This window comes from Somniosus microcephalus, chromosome 22 (assembly GCF_052327205.1).
Source record: "Somniosus microcephalus isolate GS21.2 chromosome 22, FLI_Smic_1.0, whole genome shotgun sequence".
Lineage (NCBI taxonomy): Eukaryota > Metazoa > Chordata > Chondrichthyes > Squaliformes > Somniosidae > Somniosus > Somniosus microcephalus.
In genome coordinates this window covers 58,304,609-58,318,164 of record NC_141008.1, presented here as the reverse complement: position 1 = coordinate 58,318,164, position 13,556 = coordinate 58,304,609, and the positions used below count along the sequence as shown (strand labels likewise).

General features: G+C 52.4%; 1 protein-coding gene across 3 annotated transcripts in view; it reads right to left on the bottom strand.

Annotated features, from left to right (window-relative positions):
• The window catches only part of sgsm2 (small G protein signaling modulator 2), a 290,127-nt gene that overhangs the window by 48,901 nt on the left and 227,670 nt on the right, over positions 1–13,556 (bottom strand). The gene's annotated exons all lie outside the window — the stretch shown is intronic.

The window sequence follows — 13,556 nt, the reverse complement described above, 5'->3', positions numbered from 1 at the left end:
ATTGGTTCCCCACGGCCCACGTGATCCCAGGGACACTCGCGAACCGCCTGCGTCCCTGGGATACGTGGGCCCTGCGCATTTCGACTGTGGACAGGCCCAGGATCGGAAATGGCCGGAACTCGGGAGCCCTCAGGTAAGTCCGTAGATTTTTTTCCCCGATAGGAGGCCTCCGCCCGCAGGAAGCCTCCCATCGGAAATTATGGGCCAATAGATTTATTTTTACTATCCTAGTTTTCATCCCACCTCTCCTTCAGGCGCTGAATCATCCTGGGGCACTGCTGGCCTGGCAGTACCTCATTCTTTATCCACAGGCCTCAACGGTTTCAATCGTAGAAGTCATGGGGGTAATTTTATCCCAACTTGCCGGGCGGAACGCCGGTTTTACACCCCCCCGCCCCCCGCCATTACCATCCATTGACTTCAACAGAGAGTAACATCGGGCGGAGCGGGTAAAACCAGTGTTCCGGCTGATCCTGTCACTTTCCCGATTGGGCCCGTTAGGTTAAAATTGCCCCCCATACGAGAGTACATTTTTAGCCATAAAGTCGTCTCTGAGCCATATGGAAACCAGAAAGGCGGCAGGTTCGATCCCTGTGCTTGAATTAGCGGATCTCAGTAAGGTCGGCTTCAGTGTCCCTGGATCAGGGATGGGGAATGTGATGAAATATATGCCTTCATCAGCCCCTGTGTTTTACCTGCATTGTATTGTGTACCGCCCCCCCTTTTCCCCTATTGTGTGTATTGGCTCCGCCCCTGTCTTTTGTCATATAAAGGTCTCAAGAGCTGTATGAGTCATTCTGCCAGACGAATCCGATGTGGAATGACGTGCAATGTTCTTAGTGATTAAAAGCCTTCAGTTGAATCCTTTAACTTCTTGTCTTTGAGTTGTTGATGGCACATCAATTTTAATCGCTAAAACACCAAGATGGATTGACTCCTGAAACCAGAGCGCTTGGATCTGGACCCCATGCCACAGACGCAGCCACACAGTTCGGACACTGGTTCCAATGCTTCAAATTTTTCATCGAAACCTCAGCCACCACCATAGCAGCCGCGACCGCCACCGGAGACGTGAAACTGGGAATCCTGTGAAACCGGGTGAGTCATCGGGTCTCCCCTCTCATCCGAGATGCCACCAGCTACGGGGATGCCTGCACCATTCTGAAGGCCCACTACGTGCGGCCAATAAACGAGGTGTACGCCAGGCATCTTCTGACTACTCGCACGCAGCGGCATGGTGAGTCACTAGAGGACTTCATGCTAAGCCTAAAAGTACTGGGCAGAGACTGTAACTGTAAGGCCGTGTCTGCCACCGTGTACACGGAGGAGCTGATCCGAGACTCCTTTATTGCGGGCCTCAGTTTGTGGTAAACCACTGTTTGTATTCCACTGTGTACATGTCTGTACATGCCTCGGCTGACTCCTCCCACGAGTCCAGGTATAAAGGTGACTGCTCCACAGTCCCTCTGTATTCTGGACTGGTCGACCACTCGAGGCACACCTTCATTCTCTTGTTAATAAAAGCCTGTTAGTTACTCGCTTAACCTCAGTCTTTTGAGTGATTGATAGCGCATCAATTTTATTAACAAGATTTTTTATAATGGAGAAGATCCTCACACCAGCATGCCTAGACTTAGACCATCGGGAGGCGGACGCATCCACCAAGTTTGCTCACTGGCTTAGGTGCTTTGAAAAATTCCTGATCGCCTCCGCTGCAACGGTCAAATCGGATGAGGACAAACTGGATGTCCTGACCTCCAAAGTGAACCACCGAGCGTACTCGGTCATCCAGGACGCGACCTCGTACACGGCTGCTATCAAGCTCCTCAAGGACCAGTACACGTGCCCAGTGAACGAGGTGTACGCCAGGCACCTCCTGGGGAGTCGTAAACAACAACCTGGGGAATCGACCGAGGAATACCTTCAGGCACTGTCTGTGCTTGGCCGGGCCTGTGGTTGTAAGGATGTAAAGGCCGCCATGTACACAGAGGAACTTATCCGGGACGCTTTTGTAGCAGGGCAGAGGTCCAATTACACCCGACAGCGACTGTTGGAGCAGAGTGACCTCGACCTCAACAAGGCCTCTGAACTCGCACTATCATTGGATGCAGCCTACCGGGGCATGGATGCCTACTCCTCTGCACCGTGGATGCCGCGGGGAACAACAGCCTGGGACACGGTAGGACCGTCTCATAGCGCCGTGCCACCCCAGCCACATCCCAGCAACGGCCCAACTACCGCAGCAGTGTCCCAAGGCCAGAAATGCTACTTCTGTGGCCAGGCCAAACACCCCAGAGCGCGCTGCCCGGCGAAAAATGCGATCTGCTCGGGCTGCGGGAAGAAGGGACACTACGCCAGCGTCTGCAGGGCCAAAACCACCCCGAACCCCAGCAGCGCCGCGTGTGGGCCGTGCGGGCCGCCATCTTGGGCCTCCCCAGCCATGTGCGAACCACCGGAACAGCAGCCATTTTGGACGCCTCCAGCCACATGGGGATCATGGACGCCGCCATCTTGGACGCCAGCCGGGACGCAGCAGGCCCCCAACACCGCCACATCTGATACCCGCAACGACACACCGACCCCTACGCTGGCCTCCGTTACGCTGGACCAAGCGAGACCGCACCAACTGGCCCGGTCCACAATGGACATTAAGGTAAATGGTCACGAAACAATCTGCCTTTTTGACTCTGGGAGCACGGAGAGCTTCATCCACCCCGACACGGTGCGGCGTTGCTCTCTCCCAGTCCTGCCTGCGCACCAGCGGATTTCTATGGCCTCCGAGTCCCAGTCAGCGGACATTGGCGGCTACTGCGTGGTGACACTCTTAGTAGTCGGGACTGTGTACGATAATTTTAAACTTCTGGTCCTGCCCCACCTCTGCGCTGCCGTTCTACTGGGGTTAGATTTTCAGTGCCACCTTAAAAGTGTTACGATGGCGTACGGTGGACCCCTCCCCCCACTCACAGTCCGCAGCCAGCAGCTTCCAAATTGCCCGCCGCGCACCAGGTGCAACCTCTCCACACTCAGAGTCACCCCCCCCGCACTGTTTGCTAACCTCACCCCCGACTGTAAGCCCATCGCCACAAAGAGCAGGCGATACAGTGCCGGGGACAGGGTTTTCATTAAAACCGAAGTGGAGCGGCTCCTGAAGGAGGGGATTATTGAGGGCAGCACCAGCCCCTGGCGAGCCCAGGTTGTGGTCGTTAAGACCGGCGAGAAGCAGCGCCTGGTCATCGACTACAGCCAGACAATAAATCGCTACACCCTGCTGGACGCTTACCCACTCCCCCGCATAGCTGATATGGTCAACCAGATCGCGCAGTACCGCGTCTTCTCGACCATTGACCTGAAATCAGCGTACCACCAGCTCCCTATCCGCCCTGAGGACCGCCAGTATACTGCCTTTGAGGCAAACGGCCGCCTCTATCACTTCCTTAGGGTTCCCTTTGGCGTCACCAACGGGGTCTCCGTCTTCCAAAGGGAGATGGACCGGATGGTCGATCAAAATGCGTTGCAGGCCACTTTCCCATATCTGGACAATGTGACCATCTGCGGCCATGACTTGCAGGACCATGACACAAACCTCGAAAAATTCCTCTGCACCGCCCAACTCCTGAACCTGACGTATAACAAGGAGAAGTGCATATTCCGCACAACCTGCCTCGCCATCCTTGGCTGTGTTGTGGAACACGGAGTCATCGGTCCCGACCCCGACCGGATGCGTCCCCTTATGGAATTCCCACTGCCCCACTGCCTCAAGGCCCTGAAGAGGTGCCTAGGGTTTTTCTCCTATTACGCCCAGTGGGTCCCCTACTATGCGGACAAGGCCCGTCCGCTGATCAAGTCCACCTCTTTTCCCTTGACGGCAGAGGCCCGCTTAGCCTTCCACCGTATCAAGGAAGACATTGCCAAAGCCACCATGCACGCAGTGGACGAATCCATCCCCTTCCAGGTGGAAAGCGACGCGTCCGACTTTGCCCTGGCCGCTACCCTTAATCAGGCGGGGAGACCCGTGGCCTTCTTTTCACGAACCCTCCAGGGCCCGGAGACCAGACACTCCACTGTTGAGAAGGAGGCCCAGGCTATTGTGGAGGCTGTGCATCATTGGAGGCACTACCTGGCCGGAAAACGATTTACCCTGCTCACTGACCAGCGTTCAGTTGCTTTTATGTTTAACAACAAGCAGAGGGGCAAAATCAAAAACGACAAGATCTTGAGGTGGAAAATCGAACTTTCCACCTACAATTACGAGATCTTGTACCGGCCCGGGAAGCTCAATGAACCCCCGAATGCTCTATCGCGTGGCACCTGCGCCAGCGCGCAGATCGATAGACTGCGGGCCCTCCACAATGACCTCTGCCACCCGGGGGTCACCAGGTTCTTCCACTTCATCAAGGCCCGCAACCTGCCTTACTCCATTGAGGAGGTCAGGACCATGACCAGGAACTGCCAAGTCTGCGCTGAGTGCAAACCGCACTTTTATAGACCAGACAGGGCTCACCTGATAAAAGCCACTCGCCCCTTCGAGCGCCTGAGCGTTGATTTTAAAGGGCCTCTCCCCTCCTCCGACCGCAATGTGTACTTCCTCAACATTATTGATGAGTACTCCCGTTTCCCGTTCGCCATCCCCTGCCCGGACATGACCAGTGCCACGGTCATTAAATGTCTGAACGACCTCTTCACCCTGTTCGGTTTCCCCAGCTATATCCATAGCGACCGGGGCTCATCGTTTATGAGCGACGAACTCCGCCAGTACTTGCTCGCTAGGGGTATTGCCACAAGCAGGACCACCAGTTACAACCCCCGGGGGAACGGACAGGTGGAAAGAGAGAATGCGACAGTTTGGAAGGCCGCCCTGCTAGCCTTAAAGTCTAGGGGCCTTCCGACCTCCCGCTGGCAGGATGTGCTCCCCGATGCGCTCCATTCTATTCGGTCACTGCTCTGCACTGCCACTAACGCTACCCCTCATGAGAAAATGTTTGTCTTCCCAAGGAAGTCCACATCGGGGACATCGCTACCGCCATGGCTGATGTCCCCAGGGCCGGTCCTACTGAGAAGACACGTGAGGACCCATAAAACGGACCCCCTGGTCGAGAGGGTCGACCTCCTCCACGCCAACCCCCAGTACGCTTACATTGCGTACCCGGACGGGCGGGAGGACACAGTCTCCATACGAGACCTCGCACCCTCGGGGGCCCCAGTAACCCACTACCCACTACCACCCCCCCCACGATCCAATATCCAACCCCAGCAGACGGCACGCCTGGGCCCCGCGACCCGCTCGACACCCACGAGGACTACACACCAGTGCCCCAGCCTACGCGGGACTCGACGCCGGAAGCTTCACTACCCCTGCCATCGCCACGTCGATCACAGCGGCAGACAAGACCTCCGGAGAGACTCCAATACACAAACTTTTAATACACTTCACCCCGCCGGACTCATTTTTAAACAAGGGGTGAATGTGGTAAACCACTGTTTGTATTCCACTGTGTACATGTCTGTACATGCCTCGGCTGACTCCTCCCACGAGTCCAGGTATAAAGGTGACTGCTCCACAGTCCCTCTGTATTCTGGACTGGTCGACCACTCAAGGCACACCTTCATTCTCTTGTTAATAAAAGCCTGTTAGTTACTCGCTTAACCTCAGTCTTTTGAGTGATTGATAGCGCATCACAGTTCAAATTACATTCGGCAGAACCTGTTTGAAAAGGAGGGACTGGACTTAAAACAGGCTATGGGCATAGCGCGATCGCTGGATATGGCCCAGAGGAACTCTGAATCCTGTTCCTCAGGCCACGCGGCCCACTCCGCCTCGTGCGCGCTGTGGGGGCCGCCATCTTGGAAGCCATCTTCACCTCCCAGGTCTCAGGCCAGCCCAGCACCGTCGGAGCCCCAGCCTCCACCCAGGAGCCCCACTACTGCCGCGATGCATCGGGGCCCGAAATGCTACTTCTGCGGCCAGGACAAACACTCCAGGCATCTGTGCCCAGCGAAGGGCACCACCTGTTTTAAATGCGGGAAGAAAGGACATTTCAGTAAAGTCTGCAGAGGGAACCCCGCCTCCAACTTCGCCACCGCCGCGTGCGCGCCGTGGGGGCGGCCATCTTGGACGCCATCTTGTCCACCCTCATGGAGTCCACCATCTTGTCCCGACTACACGGACCCCCAGGTGGCCTCAATCACAGTGGATCAATCCAGGCCGCATCCTTTGTCTAGATCGATGATGGACATAGAGGTAAACGGGAACAAGGTTAAGTGCTTGATTGACTGCGGGAGCACCGAAAGCTTTATTCATCCTAGCCTGGTAAAACGACTTTCACTAACGATAGTCCCTACACAGGGCAAAATCGCCATGGCTGATAAGACTCATACCTCAAAAATTACAGGTTTCTGCGCGGTTATGTTGTCGGTAAAAGGCACTGATTACAGAGATTTTAAACTGTTGATAATGCCAGATCTCTGTGTGAGCATGATCTTGGGTCTGGACTTCCAGTGCCACCACCAAAGTATCACGCTTACCTACGGTGGGTCCCAGCCGCCCCTCACAGTGTGCGGTCTGGCTACCCTGAAGGTCAAGCCGCCCTCTCTGTTCACCAACCTCGCACCCAACTGTCGACCCATAGCGACCAAGAGTAGGCGGTACAGCTGGGAGGACAGACGGTTCATTGCGTCTGAAGTAGAAAGACTCAAGCGGGAGGGTATCATCGAATGCAGTACCAGCCTGTGGCGCGCCCAGGTAGTAGTGGTTAAGGGTAGCGAAAAGAAGCGGATGGTGATAGATTATAGCCAGACGGTTAATCTATACACCCAGCTAGACGCCTACCCTCTGCCCTGCATAGCGGATATGGTTAACCAAATTGCGCAATACCGGGTGTTTTCCACCATCGACCTAAAATCGGCATACCACCAGCTCCCCATTAGGCCGGAGGACCGTCCATACACCGCCTTCGAGGCGAACGGACGCCTCTACCACTTCCTCAGAGTCCCCTTTGGGGTAACGAATGGGGTCTCGGTCTTCCAGCGGGAGATGGACCGCATGGTCGATGAGAACCAGTTAACAGCCACCTATCCATACCTAGACAACGTCACCATCTGCGGCCACGACCAGCAAGACCACGACTCGAACCTCGCGAGATTTCTGAAAAACGCCCTCAGACTCAATCTCACCTACAACGAGGATAAGTGTGTCTTTAGCACCACGCGCCTCTGTATCCTGGGCTGTGTGGTGGAAAACGGGGAAATCGGTCCGGACCCCGACCGATTGCGCCCCCTACGGGAGCTACCCCTACCAAACACTCCCAAGGCCCTGAAAAGGTGCCTGGGGTTTTTCTCCTATTACGCCCAATGGGTCCCCAATTATTCCGACAAGGCCCGTCCCCTCCTGAAATCAACGTCCTTCCCGCTCACGGCCGAGGCCCATGCCGCCTTCAACAGCATTAAACACGACATTGAGAAGGCCGCGCTGCGGGCAGTGGACGAAAACATCCCTTTCCAGGTCGAAAGCGATGCATCCGACTTCGCTTTAGCAGCCACCCTCAACCAGGATGGGCGGCCCGTAGCCTTTTTCTCAAGAACCCTCCAAGGGCCCGAGATCAGGCACTCCTCGGTAGAGAAGGAGGCCCAGGCCATAGTGGAGGCAGTGCGACACTGGAGGCACTACCTAGCCGGCAAACGCTTCACCCTGCTTACCGACCAGCGGTCGGTAGCCCTCATGTTTAACAACAGAGGGGGAAGATCAAGAACGACAAAATTCTCAGGTGGCGGATCGAACTTTCCACGTTTGAGTACGACATAATATATAGGCCGGGGGCCCTCAACGAATCCCCCGACGCCCTATCACGAGGGATGTGTGCCAGCATCCAGGGGGACAGGCTACAGGGCCTCCACAATGGCCTCTGCCACCCGGGGGTCACCCGGCTATTTCACTTTATAAAATCCCGTAACCTGCCCTATTCCATCGAGGAGGTCCGGTCTATGACCAGGGACTGCCGCACTTGTGCGGAATGCAAGCCCCGTTTTTACAGGCTCGACCGAGCCCACCTGATCAAAGCTACACGGCCATTCGAGCACCTGAGCTTAGATTTCAAGGGACCACTCCCCTCCACCGACCGCAATGTGTACTTTCTCAACATTGTGGACGAGTACTCCCGCTTCCCATTCGCCTACCCCTGCCCAGACATGACCAGTGCCACGGTCATCAAGTGCCTCGGCAGCCTGTTTTGCACGTTCGGCATGCCGAACTACATCCACACTGACGGGGGCGTCGTTCATGAGCGACGAACTGCACCAATACCTGCTGTCGAAGGGGATAGCCACGAGTCGGACCACTAGTTATAACCCCCGGGGTAATGGGCAAGTGGAGAGGGAGAACGCGACGGTGTGGAAGGCGGTCACCTTAGCACTAAGGTCTAAAGGCCTCCCTACCTCCCGCTGGCAAGAGGTCCTCCCAGACGTACTCCACTCGATAAGGTCACTACTGTGTACTGCTACTAACGCCACTCCTCACGAGAAGATGTTTGTTTTTCCCCGCCAATCAACCTCGGGAGTGTCCCTACCCTCGTGGCTCTCCACCCCAGGGACAGTCCTATTATGGAAGCATGTGAGGGGCCACAAAACGGATCCCCTCGTGGAGGCAGTACACCTACTCCACGCAAACCCACAGTACGCGTACGTCAAGCACGCCGACGGGCGCGAGGACACCGTGTCCATAAAGGACCTCGCCTCGGCAGGAAGCGACGACGACCCATCCTCACCACCCCCAGAAGAACCTCCACCATCCCCAGAGGTATCCTCACCACCCCCAGAAGTACCTGCAACACCCCCAGCACATGGGTATGCCCAGGAGGGCACCACGGACTCCCGGTCGGAACCCGAGGTACTGTTGCGACGTTCAGGAAGGACTATCACACCCCCGGACAGACTAAATCTGTAGAAGGGGTCAATGTGATGAAATATATGCCTTTATCAGCCCCTGTGTTTTACCTGCATTGTATTGTGTGTACCGCCCCCCCTTTTCCCCTATTGTGTGTATTGGCTCCGCCCCTGTCTTTTGTCATATAAAGGTCTCAAGAGCTGTATGAGTCATTCTGCCAGACGAATCCGATGTGGAATGACGTGCAATGTTCTTAGTGATTAAAAGCCTTCAGTTGAATCCTTTAACTTCTTGTCTTTGAGTTATTGATGGCACATCAGGGAAATCACTCAGCATACCTGCTCTTAATCACTATACAGAGCCTCCTGTGTGTGGCCTCTGGGTGGAGACGGGATCGCGCACCCAGCTCTGAGTTCCTTCCCAAATGATTTAGCTACCAACATTGTAAAGAAAGTTTATTAAAAACTTCATAGACATTATAAGAACATAAGAATTAGGAGTAGGAGTCGGCCATTCGGCCCCTCGAGCCTGTTCCGCCATGTAATGAGATCATGGCTGATCATCCAAATTCAGTACCCTGTCCCTGCTTTCTCCCCATATCCCTTAATCCCTTTAACCTTAAGAAATATATCTAACTCCTTCTTGAATATATTTAATGAATTGGCCTCAACTGCCTTCTGTGGTAGAGAATTCCACAGGTTCCCCACTCTCTGGGTGAAGAAATTCCTCCTCATCTCAGTCCTAAATGGCTTACCCCTTATCCTTAGACTGTGACCCCTGGTTCTGGACTCCCCTGCCATCGGGAACATCCTTCCTGCATCTAGTCTGTCTAGTCCTGTTAAAATTTTATAAGTTTCAATGAGATCCTCTCTCATTCTTCTAAACTCTAGCGAATACAAGCCCAATCAACCCAATCTCTCTTCATACATCATTCCTGCCATCCCAGGTATCAGTCTGGTGAATCTTCGCTGCACTCCCTCCATGGCAAGAACATCCTTCCTCAGATAAGGCGACCAAAACGGCACACAATACTCAAGGTGTGGTCTCACCAAGGCCCTGTACAACTGCAGCAAGACATCCTTGCTCCTGTACTCGAATCCTCTCGCTATGAAGGCCAACATACCATTTGCCTTCTTAACTGCCTGCTGCATTTGGAGCAGGAGTCGGCCATTTGGCCCTTTGAGCCTGCTCCGCCATTCATCAAGATCATGGCTGATCTTCTACCTCAACTCCACCTTCCCGCACTATCCCCATATCCCTTAATTCCCTTCATTCCCAAAAATTTAAACAACCGCTGTCTTGAATATACTCAATGACTGAGCATCCACAGCCCTCTGGGGTAGAGAATTCCAAAGATTCACAACCCTTTGAGTGAAGAAATTTCTCCTCATCTCAGTCCTAAATGGCCGACCTCTTATTCTGTGAATGTGACCTCGTGTTCTAGATTCCCCAGCCAGGGGAAACATTTTTCCAGCATTAACCCTGTCAAGCCCCTTAAGAGTTTTATATGTTTCAATTAGATCACCTCTCATTCTTCTAAACTCTAAGGAATATAGGCCTAGTCTACGCAATCTCTCCTCATAGGTCAATCCCCTCATCGCAGGAACTAGTCTAGTAAACCTTCGCTGCATTCCCTCTAAGACAAGTATGTCTTTCCTTAGGTAAGGAGACCAGAACTGTACACAGTACTCCAGGTGTGGTCCCACCAATGCCCTGTATAACTGTAGTGACGTAAGAAAACTACTAGGCACTTGGTCTAAGTGCTAAACAAAGCTTTAATCAACTGTTTTACAACATGGAGGTCTAGTTGTGTCCTTCACTAGTTCGTGTTAAGAATGTCCTGCGCAATCTGGGCCCGTGCCCAAGTATTTATACTCTCCCTGGACAGCGCCACCCATAGGCTGCTCAGTATTATTTCATAAGTCTTTCTTTCATGAATGACTGAGTCATGTCATGTAGTAAGACTTCTATACTCATATACTCTAATCCCATTGTAACAAAAGCGAACATACCATTTGCTTTCCTAATTGCTTGCTGTACCTGCATGTTAACTTTCTGCGATTCATGTACAAGGACACCCAGGTCCCTTTGAATGCAAACAATTCCCGGTCTCTCACCATTCAAAAAATATTCAGCTTTTTTGTTTTCCCTACCAAAGTGGATAACTTTACACCTCCCCACATTGTATTCCATTTGCCATGTTCTTGCCCACTCAGTCAACCTGTCTAAATCTCTCTGCAGCCTCTTTGCGTCCTCCTCACAGCTTATTTTCCCACATAACTTTGTATCATCAGCAAACTTGGATACGTTACACTCGGTCCCTTCATCTAAGTCATTAATATAGATTGTAAATAGCTGAGGCCCAAGCACTGATCCTTGCGCTACCCCGCTAGTTACAGCCTGCCAACCTGAAAAAGTCCCATTTATTCCTACTCTGTTTTCTGTCCATTAGCCAATCCTCAATCCATGCTAATATATTACCCCCAATGCCATGGGGTCGATTTTCCCAAAGCTGTCGGGGAGAAGGCGGGTCTACAACTTTCAGGTTTTAGACCCGCCTACATTGACGTCTGGCCAATCCGCGCGATTTTCTCTTGATTGACCTTGTTGAGCCCGCCCAGCGGACTCAGCAGGCCAATTAAGGGCCACCCAGCAACAGGTGACGTCACAGGCTGCAACTTCATCTGTCAAGAGTTCTTGACAGATGAAATATCAGTGTTTCACAGCTGTTTGAAGCTGCCAAACACTGACAATCTGAGTTTTAACATGAGTCCTTCTGCACAGACTCAGTTAGAACTCTCAGCAGCACTCAAAGTTGAAGGCTGTCACTTTTCACAGATCGCAGCCATTCAGCTTTAAGTGCCGGCTGAGTGATGCGCTCCTGATGCCTACAGGAAGAAAGGCTGTTAAGGTAAGTACAGGTAAGTAAAAGTTCTTTACACACTTTAGACACACCAAACACACTTACCTTTGCACTCATGCACCCATCACTCACCTGAACACCAACATCGCGACCCCTCCAACCCGACGGCCCGCCTGCTCTAACCTGGCGTGGTTTGGAGCCGTCGGGAATCCCACACGACACCCCTCAAAATAGGGATTAGGCTAAAAACTGCCTGTTAACTACCTGTTAACAGGCAGTTAATTGGCACTAATCCCTTCCCGCCTGGGGTCGGCGGGTCCCAGTGCGGGGCGGGTACCCGCCACCTCTGAAACTTGCGTGGAGCGGGGTTTTGGGCGGGATGGTGTCGGCACCCCCGAATTCGGGATTTTCCCCCCCACACGCCTGAAACCCCGCCTGACGGCTCCAGGAAAATCGTCCCCCATGAGTCCTAATTTTGTGTAATAACCTCTTGTGTGGCACTTTATCGAATGCTTTTTGAAAATCCAAATAAACTACATCCATTAGTTCCCCCTTATCCATCATACTAGTTACATCTTCGAAAAACTCTAAACAGATTTGTCAAACACGATTTCCCTTTCATAAAACCATGTTGGCTCTGCCTAATCATATTATGATTTTCTAAGTGCCCTGTTACCGTGTACCTAATAATAGATTCTAGCATTTTGCCTACTACTGATGTCAGGCTAACTCTCCTTGGATAGGTCCCTTATTCATGATTAGGGGTAAATGTTTGGCCTCGTACTTTGTTACAGTCCTCATTAACAGCAATGCCATTTTTCATTATCTCTTCTAAGGGCATTTCATGTTAATTGAGGGGGAGGGTGGCAGCAATTTTTAAAAATTTATTCATTCATGGGATGTGGGCGTCGCTGGCAAGGCCAGCATTTATTGCCCATCCCTAATTGCCCGTGAGAAGGTGGCGGCGAGCCACCTTCTTGAACCAGTCAGTCCATGTGGTGACGGTGCTCCCACCAGTGCTGTTAAGAACATAAGAAATAGGAGCAGGCCACACGGCCCCTCGAGCCTGCTCCGCCATTCAATAAGATCATGGCTGATCATTGACCTCAACTCCACTTTCCCGCCCGATCTCCATATCCCTTGATTCCCCTAGATTCCAAAAATCTATCGATCTCAGCCTTGGATATACTCAGAGACTCAGCATCCACAGCCCTCTGGGGCAGAGAATTCCAAAGATTCACAACCCTCTGAGTGAAGAAATTCCTCCTCATCTCGGTCTTAAATAGCCGACCCCGTATTCTGAGATTATGCCCTCTAGTTCTAGACTCTCCAGCCAGGGGAAACAACCTCTCAGCATCTAATCCTAATGTCCTAATCCTCGGGGGAAATCATTGCAGGCAATTGGTACCTGCACCCAGTTTTCTAAGTTTTCGTACTGAGTGTGAATAAGGGCAATTTTCACCACCACTCCATCCCTAGCTGTAAATGCCATTTCTTTTTAAATAATGCCCTCCTTCCACCAGATATAGCTGGAGTCTGGTCCCCAGTGGGCATACAGTCAGAGGCAAGATTTCATTTAGTTTTGTTTGGAAGAAAAAACACTCACGATTTACTTAATTGCTGATGCTGCCTCAGCTGTCTGCACAAGTCCTTACATCGCTAATAGAGTCCACTGAATATTTGTTTAAAAGTCTGAATCCCATTAGTGGTGAATTAAATTAAATTAAATTAAATCTTACCACTCACAATAGAAAATACCCAGAGTGGAGGTTCTGTCTTAGTTCAATTTATTGTATTGGATGTTAAGCCCTTATACCA